Below are 10416 nucleotides of genomic sequence, written 5' to 3'. Positions count from 1 at the left end.
ATGGAACAATCTCAATATCACAGTTTAAACATTAGATCAAAATTTCATTTTTTCAAAGTAAAAGTTTTAAAAGTTAAAAACATGATTCTCATAAAAATATAAAATGGACATGTGGTAAAGATTCCATTCAATCCATTGATGGTGGAACCAGTAAGACAGTCTAATTCAGAAGAACTTGAAAAGGAGGGCGTTTATAAGCAATGCAAAAGGTGAATATTAAAATAAGAATGTTAGTTTAGTGACAAAACTGGTTAATGTTCTGCAAAGCAATAAATTGTAACCTTAGAGGCAATGATTTCTACCAGACAGAAAACTACACGATAGATAATATGCACTTAACAAGCTTACTGGAAGTTATAATGTAGAAGAACGTATTTGTTTTTGACTTTGCTATTTACTTTTTGATGGTGCTCAGACAAAATTGCTATGGATTGAATTATATCCTTTCATATGTTGAAGCCCTAATCTCCAGTATGGTGGTAGTGGGAGATGGTGCCATTGGGAAGTAATTAGGGTTAAATGAGGTGATGAGAGTAGGTTTTTCATGTTGGGAGTAGTGGCTTTATAGGAAGAGTTAGAAGGATCACTCTGTCTCCATCTTGTGAAGACCTGGAAGAAGGCAGCACTTTAAGAGGAAAAGGTAGGATACTGTGAGTGAAGTTGTGGAGCAGGTGTGACGTTAATGAGTGGCCTTCAAACCAGATCATTGAAAACTCAGCTTGTTACTTAGAAAAGCAAATCATCAAAGGGTACATACTAACTGTTTTTAATATTTAGGTAATCACATGTTGAAGGAGCATTCAAGTCTTTCATTTCATTATTTTTTTAAAAAATTAAGACTAGTAATTAATAGTTTGGCTTATTACAAAGTGACATTTTGGGACAACAAGAAATATACACATGATCCATCCTGGTATTCATTTCATTCGCCAGTGGAATATGATCCCTAAGATTTCAGCTATTATTTCATGCTATTTCACTCATATAATTTTACCCTAATATATGTAATACATTTTTTCCCAACAAATACATTATTACTATTATAATCTACTCCATGTTACACTTCACTTTTTATATTGACAATCCTATAAATATTACCAATGTACAACTGACAGTACTACATATATAGTTACTTTAAATAGCAATTATTATAGCCTGGCTGGTGTGGCTCAGTGGTTGAACATCAACCCATGAACCAAGAGGTCACCAGTTCAATTTCTGGTCAGGGCACATGCCTGGGTGGCAGGCTCAATCCCCAGGAGGGGGTGTGCAGGAGGCATCTGATTGAAATTTCTCTCTCATCGATGTTTCTGTCTCTCTATCCTTCTCCATTTCTCGCACTTGGTTGGGGGATGAGAAGAGACAAACCAAGGAACTTATATACTTACTAGAGGCCCAGTGCATGATTTAATCATGTACTTGGTGCACCAGCGGGCTGGCTGTCCCCCGGTGCCCCAGGCCTTCCGAAAGCCTCCGGCGCTGCGGAGGCTTTCGAAAGGCCTTGCACCGGAGCAGACAGCCGGCCAGGTCCCCCACTTTGGCCTTTGAACGTGGGGGACCTGGCCGGCTGTCCGCCGGTGCCCCAGGCCTTCCGAAAGCCTCCAGCAGCCATGGCACAGACGCTGAGCTGCTGGCCCAATCAGCTACCCCGGCCACCCTGAGTCCCGCCCCCTGCGCCTCCTGCTGGCCCAATCGTGGGCGTAGCGGAGTGATGGTAATTTACATATTACCATTTTATTATGTAGGACTAGAGGACCGATGCCCAAAATTCATGCAAGAGTAGACCTTACTTCCCCTGGCTGCTTGCACTGGCTTCCCTCTGCACCCAGGACCAGGCTTCCCTAGCAGAGCGAGGCTCCGCCCACCCACCTCAGCCCATCAGTCAGTGGCCTGAGCCTCCCTCTTTGGGGCAATTGTGGAGCCCCCTGATTAATCTACCTGCTGGCCAGTGGCCTGGGCCTCCCTCTGCAGATGATCCTGGGGCCATGGCCGGCCCAACCAATTGCATCGCACCTGCCTTGGCTGGCCTGGCGCCAGTGGGTGTCATAGCGTGGTCCTGGATGTTCTTAAGTTGGTTCCTTTGGTTGGTTTGCATAATATGCTTTTATTATATAGGATATGTATAGCCCATTGACACAGACAATAGTGTGGTGAAGGACTGGGGGGTGGGTAGGGGCTGGGAAGAGGGAGGTAAATGGGGGAAAATCGGAGATATCTGTAATACTTTAAACAATAACAATATGCATTTAAAATATTTAAAAACAAATCAGCAATTATTATGAATAAATTATTAATTTTAAATGTATTTTTAATTAGGTGGGTTTTTTTTTATTAAATTGTTTATAGATCATACTAGAATTTTTCACTATTAATTATTTTACAATGTTTTGTTTTAGTTTTATAGATGTGAGTCCTGGGAGGGTTTATCTACATGACAAAAGTAGTTGGAATTGGAAGAAATTTTGTTTTAGTAATGTAATTCAATTATTTTCCTCACCAAATGAATTATGTGACAAAAATCACAGTGCTCTATATTTAAAAACTATTTTTAATAGTTTACTAGCTGACAATTTGATGTTCTCCAGTTTTTTTGAAAGCAAAATGTTAGAAAACTGTTTGACATAGGGATTTGTTACTCATTCATTGGAGTCATTAACTTTCTCAGTACTGATATCAATATTTCAAACTGTTATTTATTTATTTTTTTGGCATCCTGAGGATTTTACACTTTGGGCAATGCATCCTGTTAATATTAGGAAATGTATGAGGGATATATTTTCCTTTTAGAATGTGGGAGATGAAGATTTGTGAAGGTGAAATGGGAAAAAGACAAAATCAGATGTATTCCCAGGAGAATTTGTTTTAGAGGTGAATAAAACCAGAAGTAGATATCTCAGAATCAAAGCCTTTCAGAACGTGTGTGCCTGAGTATCTCTTGGAAAATTATTACACATACCCAGAGGAACGTTTACCCTGTGTTGTGGATGATGGGAACTTGATTACTGAAATATCCAAAGCATGTAAGACACTGATTGTCACTGCTCAATTTGAGGAGAAAAAAAAATGTATATAGAAAAAGTGAATAAATTAAATAAGTGAATAAAAATCTCTATGAGCTTGGTAGTACCATTATCAAACGGGAAATTTAATCAAAGTTGAGAGGTCATCATATTTAGTACTTTAGATTGATTGCTCTGAAGTTCTTGCTATTGCTATACAAAACATATTTGATTGCACATAAAGGATGGCTCACCTGTGACCTCATGAAAGTGACTTATGTATCCTGGACTTTATTCACATTGATTAAACTTCCAATTGACTAGGATAATTAAGATTGCTAGAGGACATTTTAAATTATAAAATGGTATTTATTCTTATATTCTACAATCTGTTGAGTATTAACTTATGGTTTACAAAGGATAACAATATATATACACAAATGTGTATTCTTTTTAATATATATATATATGTATATATATATTTAGCTGCATATCCACTAGAATTATTTAAAAAAACTTTTCTTTTTTATCAAACATCATGAATATTTATATTATAATTTATACATATATGCTTATTGATATTTATATAACCCAAATAACTTTACATGCTATTAGAGGCCCGTTGCACGAAGATTTGTGCAATAGGCCTTTCTTTCCCTGGCTGCTGGCACCGGTTTTCCTCTTGCACCCGGGACCCAGGCCTTCACTGTGGCCACCGCCTTCAGTCTTCCCTCCGACCAGAGCGCCACTCCTGTAGCTCCCTCCACCCCCCAACCTCCCCCTCATAGCAGACATCCCGCCCTGCCCGTCCGCTGCGCGCCTACATGCATGCTGCCCAGAAGTCCGGAGTGGTTGGGGGGCAGGGCCACATACATCTTTGTCAGGTTAATTTGCATACTCACTCCTGATTGGCTGGTAGGCGTTGAGAAGTTATGGTAAATTTGCATATTTCTCTTTTATTAGTGTAGATGTCTATAGTATATAATATACTAGTATACATTAGAAAGTATTACATGAGCTATTCTCTCTGCAATGTTGTTTAACATTATCATCCACTGTTGTTATGAAGATAAAATTATGAAAGAAATGGAACAATCTTTTTTAAATCTGAGTTTGCTTTGTAGTCCTGGCAATTATTTATGTAATTTCTTCATATTTCCTTCTAAAACATATTAGAAGGAATATAAACGGAACTATGATGTGACTTTCAACTTCTACTCTTTATCTAGATTGACTTATTGGTCTATACTATATAATAAAGATATAATATGCAAATGGTCATTATGTGGTGAAGTGTAACGACCGACCGTGTAACAACCAGATCATGGATCAGCAGGAGGGTTGGGCAGCGAGCTACAAGCAGGCAGCAGAGAGATACAGAAGGGGGCAGGGCAGCAAGCTATGAGGAGGGTGGAGGGGGAGGAAACTACAGAAGGGTGGGACAGTGGGCGGAGAGCTACAGGAGGAGGCAGGGCAGCAAGCTATGCGGGGGTGGGGGGTAGGGGGTTGGGGGCAGCTACAGGAGGGCAAGGCAGTGGGCAGAGAGCTACTGGAGGGCAGCAGCGAGCTACTGGCAAGCTACTGGCACACAGATTCGTGCTCAGAGCTACTAGTGTTACATAAGAAGCATAGATATAGGAATGAATGCAAATATATTTATCTATTTTTGCAGGTAAATAAATGCAGTTAGATAAATAATCAATTTTTTTCATTTTTAAAAAATATTTTGTATTGATATTTAGAGAGAGAGGAAGATATATATAGAGAAATATCTATGTAAGAGTAGAATATTGATTGGTGCCTCCTGAACACCCCATACCAGGGATCAATATCTCAACCTTGGCATGTGCCCGGACTAGAAATCAGAAATCAAACCAGCAACCTTTCAGTGCATAGGACGATGCTCAACAAACTGAACCTCACCGGCCAGGGCAAATTTTTCATATTTTAACTCGAGGTTTTTATACTGAAAGGCAAAATAGTGGTTTGTGTATTATTTCAGAAATTAGTGAGATAGGAGGTAAAGATGCAGTGATAGATACTTTTAATACTGATTTTAATTTTGAGTTAGTGCAGTTGTATGTTTATCCAACATATTAACAAATATTAACTACTAGAGGCCCGGTGCACGAAATTCGTGCATGGAGGGGGTTGTCCCTCAGCCCAACCTGTACCCTCTCCAATCTGGGACCCCTCAAGGGATGTCCTACTTCCCGTTTAGGCCCGATCCTAAACGGGCAGTCGGACATCCCTCTCACAATCCAGGACTGCTGGCTCCCAACTGCTTGCCTGCCTGCCTTCCTGATTGCCCCTAACTGCTTCTGCCTGCCAGCCTGATCACCCCCTAACCACTCTGCTGCTAGCCTGTTTGCCCCCAACTTCCCTCCTTTGCCGGCCTGGTTACCCCTAACTGCCCTCTCTTGCAGAGTTGATCACCTCCAACTGCCCTCCCTTGCAGGCCAGGTGCCTCCCAACTGCCCTTTCCTGCTGGCCATCTTGTGGTGGCCATCTTGTGTCCACATGGGGGCAGGATCTTTGACCACATGGGGGCAGCTATATTGTGTGTTGCAGTGATGATCAATCTGCACATTACTCTTTTATTAGATAGGATAGAGGCCTGGTACAGGGGTGGGGGCCAGCTGGTTTGCCCTGAAGGGTGTCCCTCATCAGGGTGAGGGTTCCCTTGGGGCGTGGGGCGGCCTGAGTGAGGGGCCTGTGGTGGTTTGCAGGCGGGCCATGCCCCTGGCAACGCTTGCAGAGGCCCTGGTATCTGGAATTTATTTTCCTTCTACAATTGAAACTTTGTAGCCTGGAGCAGAGCCAAGCCTGGGGCTCCCTCCGAGGCCCACAGCCATTTGTGTTGGGGTTATAATTGAAACTTTGTTGCCTTAAGCGGGTGGGCCCCACCAGGGTGTGTGGAAAGCTTTGCTTCCTCTGTTGCTGGCGGCAACCCTGGCCTGCTCTCTCAAGCTCCATTCTGCCGCCATTTGTTTGAATTTGTTTACCTTCTATAATTGAAACTTTGTAGCTTGAGTGGAGGCTTAGGCCTGCAACAGCTGGCAGAAAGCTTGGCTTCCTCTGTTACCTAGGAAACCTTGCTCTCTGTGGCTGTAGCCATCTTGGTTTGGGTTAATTTGCATACTCTCTCTGATTGGATGGTGGGCGTGGCTTGTGGGTGTGTCAGAGGTATGGTCAATTTGCATATTTGTCTATTATTAGATAGGATGGCTCTAGGTGTCCAAAATCCGGTAGAGATTACAGAAAATATTACATTTTAGATAGAGCAATGAAAAAATAATTTTCTTAATGTAGAATTTAAAAAATGGATAATAAATCTATTAATCCATACTTTGATTTTTCATTCTATTTACTAGACTGTGAACTTCTTGAGATCCAAAATTATAACTTTAAAAATTTTATTCCACACATATAATCAGTAAGGAATTTTTGACTGAATATATACTGAATACAATTATTGACAACTTCGTGTTATATTGTACTATGAAATATACTTTTATTAATTACATATTGATTTTATTGAAATAATTTGTGTTCAGTTTAATTTGGCACATATCACAAAGCTGAATGTTTACTCAGAAGAGAAATAGGATTAAGTATTCCATTTTTGAGCTTATATCAACTCAGATACACTTGTAAACTGTCAGATGCCAATAAGTTAAAAACATAATAGCAACCTATACTGCTTTACATCAGTGCTTCGCTTTATAAAATTTTTTTTCACTTACACTTTAACTATATCTTCATTTCTCTTAAAAAGATAAGATTTTCTGTTCTCATATTGCTGAATGTGTTTTAGGGATATATTAAATTGACTCAGGATTTAGTAATGAATTTATGATAATGAAGTTTTAAGGCTCAGCTGGTATGATTGTGTATGTGTGTGTTTGTGTTTGTGTGTGTGCATGTGTTTAGCAATTATTTATATGATAGATACCTTCCTAAGGAATACTATGTATAATCATGATCTAATATCACAGACCAAAATCCAAAAATAATGGACTGAAGTAAGTCCACAGTCTAAAAGTAAGCAGTCTAAGTTCAAGAACAGATAGGGTGCCTCTATGACCAGTGAGAATTTAGTCTACTTTCTCTAGTATTTGAAACATAAGAATCTATCTCATGGTCCTCGATGGGGCTCAGTTCCAAGTATAATAACTTCCACACTCTAATTATTAGAAAGGATAAATACATAAATAAGTGTATAGTCCATCCCTTTAATAATACTTCTTGTACAAAACACTTTCACTTATATCTCACTCATCAGAAAATGGTTACACTTGGCTGCAAGGGAGATTTGGAAATATAGTGTTTGTTCCATATAATCCTGTCCCTAGCTAAAATGTAAATATTTTATTAGATGAACAAGAGCTTGGAACTTAGTGAAAAATTACTTATCTATGTTATAAATATAGAAATATAAAAATATAAATATAGTCCAGTGATCAAATTATTAAAAATACAAATATTTTATATAGATTCTGATTAAAATTTATGTCTATCATATATGCACATCTCTATACTTATATTTAAGTTGATATAAGGAAACAAACAGTACTTTTAAGAAACTGAATACATATTCTTACTTAGAGTGCTACTTATTCTGTTTCTATTTAAATATGAAACTAAAAAATAGTGTCTATAAAAATTGGACAATAGGCAAATTTGGCTTACTATCCCTTAACTAAGCAGGAGTTCTTTTAAAAAATAAAGTTCAGGTACTTCTTGAATATAAGAAGGTTCATCCCATTAAAAACTCATAGAAAGGAAAAAAAAATCTGGCTATGTAACAATCTACATTTGTAAATATATATCCACATCTACATTTATATCTATACCTATAGAATGTGGCAAAGAAGCTGCCCTAGAACAATTGTTTTAAAGAGTAGAAGTGGACTGTTATGCAGTCAATGGAGTGTTCTATAAATATCTGGTTAGGTCAAGTTGATTGACAGTGCTGTTAAGGTAATCTGTATCATTATTGGATTTCTGCCTGCTCAAGCTGTAGATTACTGAGGGATGGGTGTTGAAATATCCAACTTTAATTGTTGACTTGTCTTTTTCTCCTTTTAATTCTATCAGTTTTTCCTCATGTGTTTTGATTCTCTGTTGTTAGTTGCATGCATGTTTAGGATCGTTATGTCTCCTTGGAGAATTTACCCATTTATCATTAATGACCCTCTTTAATCCTGACTTTCTTGTTTGTTCTGAAATCTACCTTGTCTGAAACAAATGTAACTACTTCAGCTTTCTTTAAATTAGTGTTTGCATGATTTACCATTGTTCATCTCTTCTCTTCTAATTTATCTGAGACATTATATTTAAAGTGAATTTCTTATAGACAACACATATTTGGGTCTGTTTTTGTATACAACCTGAAAATATTTTTTTAATATTTTTACTAATTTCAAAGTGGAAGGGGGGGAGGGAAAGAGAGAGAGAGAGAGAGAGAGAGAGAAACATCAATGATTAGAGAGAATCATTGATCAGCTAGCTGCCTCCTGCAGGCCCCACAATGGGGACCAAGCCCACAATCTGGGCATGTGCCCTGACCTGGAATCCAACTGTGACCACCTGGTTCATAGATTGGCATTAAACCACTAGGCCACACTGGCCAGGCTGAAAATATTTTTAACTGGTATGGATTACATAGAAGTAGAAGAAAAGACATTTTATACACTACATAGTTTTAAATAGTGTTGTTTCTTCATGTGGACTCCAGGAAAACATATGAATTTGCTATTATATTTGCACATATAATATTTTATAGAAATTTTAATTTTATGAACTGTAAGGTTTCTTACCTATTTCAAAACAAGAAAGAAAGGAATTAATAACACATATAGAGTATATATAATGGATCCAAACCTAGCATTTCTAGTATATGTAGATAGGTTAGAAAACTAAACATTACTTTCATATTTACTTTTTGCTGTTATGAAATTTAATGTGGCTTTATGTATGAGAGTGGGGAGTGGGGTATGTAGAAATATCCTATATAATAAAAGCCTAATATGTTAACTGTCCAATTGTCAGGTCATCTGTTAAACCAATCAAAGTGTGATATGCTAATGATATGTTGAGGCTGCTCAACTGCTTGCTATGACGTGCACTGACCACCAGGGGGCAGACAGTAGACCTGTTGACCAGTCGCTTTGATGTGCACTGACCACCAGGGGGCAGAGATGCTCCAACTGGTAGGTTAGTTTGCTGCTGGGGTCCGGCCAATCAGGACTGAGCAAAATGGGCCAGACACACCCTGGAGCCCTCCTGTGGTCTCCCTAGCTGGCCAACCTCCTGAGTCCCTCCCCAGCCCTGATTGTGTACCAGTGGGGTCCCTCAGCCTGGCCTGTGCCCTCTCACAATCAGGGACCCCTCGGGGGATGTCGTAGAGCCGGTTTTGGCTCAATCCTGCAGGCCAGGCCGAGGGACCCCACTGATGCACGAATTTGTGCATTGGGCCTCTAGTAGACTTATAATTAAAGATGAGGCTCTTTAATATTTTGATAGATTGTGTGTTATCATGGTAAATAAAAATGAGTTGATTTCGGCATTTTGATTGTTGTACTCTGTATAACTTATTGAATACCAACATATATAATTAGATAATGATCTGCTTATAAATTATAGTGAGCTCTTCAGTTTACCATTCATGATATGTGATATGTTCAGCTTCACTTTAATTGTGCATTAACAGTAATAACAACAGCAAAATATTTTAACATATTTTTGTGGTAGGTGATTCCCCCTTCCCCACCCCCCATCCTGGGGGAACACATGGTTTAGTTTACAGTGTTTCTCATTCTAACAATATGGGAATCCAGACACTTGTAGTATCAGGATATGGGATACTAAAAGTAATGTACATTGAAAATCTTTCAAACTAATCCCACACAAATCAACTTGTAGACATCTCCGCTATATAGTATCAAGGTTGTTAAGGTATATTATGGTCATTTTTGACATTGCTTTGTTGGATATAAATTATCACTGTCTTCATCTTATTTGATAACACAGTGACATTGTTAACATATTGGCTTTAGACAAGAATTAATGACTCTACGTGCAGAGTTCTTTGTATCATTGCCTCATTTAACCTTCACTGCAAATATCACTGCAAAATAGTTGTTACAGGACCTAATTTCAATGATGAAGAGTGGAGTGCTCAGTTTACGGGGCTTTCCTAGAGTCTCCCAGCCAGTTACGGGATTTAGAATACAATTACAATGTTGAACTCTCACACATGTTCTTCCCCCCTCCACTATATTACACTAAATATCTGGTAGATCAGAATAAAGGCCAACAATTTTAAAAAATCTAAAAATACTTTATTTTCTTGTTGCTCTGAATAAAAGAAATATATTTCATTTTTATCATATGGTCTTGAAAGTATTTCCAT

Source organism: Cnephaeus nilssonii, assembly GCF_951640355.1.
Source record: "Cnephaeus nilssonii genome assembly, chromosome: 1".
Lineage (NCBI taxonomy): Eukaryota > Metazoa > Chordata > Mammalia > Chiroptera > Vespertilionidae > Cnephaeus > Cnephaeus nilssonii.
Note: the sequence above shows the minus strand (reverse complement) of the source record.